This window comes from Pteropus vampyrus, unplaced genomic scaffold (genome assembly GCF_000151845.1).
Source record: "Pteropus vampyrus isolate Shadow unplaced genomic scaffold, Pvam_2.0 Scaffold227, whole genome shotgun sequence".
Classification (NCBI taxonomy): Eukaryota; Metazoa; Chordata; class Mammalia; order Chiroptera; family Pteropodidae; genus Pteropus; species Pteropus vampyrus.
In genome coordinates this window covers 736,861-737,425 of record NW_011889008.1, presented here as the reverse complement: position 1 = coordinate 737,425, position 565 = coordinate 736,861, and positions in this window count along the sequence as shown.

Genomic DNA, 565 nt, shown 5'->3' with positions numbered 1-565 from the left:
GCATAGTCTCTCCCTCATAACTGACTTGAAAGGCGAGTATATGAACGATATGCACACGATCGAACGGTCGGGCCGATAACATACAGAAATGAAACGCACTTGCCCATCGTAGCTCGAAGGTGGGTGGGGACAAACTCTGTGGACTACCGGGATGACCAGATGGAAAGACGAACCCATAAGGACAAAAGAAGGGAGCGGAAATGGCGAGTGAGACGGGTCCGGTGAGCGCCACCCGGAAGCGGGCACCTGTCCCGCCCCGCCTTCTCCCAGCGTCCTTAGCGACAGCCGCGCCTTCATTCCCGAGACCGGGAATCAGGTAACGGAGGGGGAACGTGCGGTCCTCACAACGCGCCGACCGCCGAGACGGACTCAAGAGGAAATCACACACCTGAACGGACCCGTCACGGGTAGAGAGACCGAACTATCGCAGCCATGCCGCACAGCGTGAGAAGGGGACCGAGCGCCGGTAAGTGCAGCACGCGGCTCTCAAGGAAATCACGCTGAGCGGCGAAGCCCGTCTCCACGGCGAGGGCGGTTCCGTTCACCCAATGGCCACACTTACGGC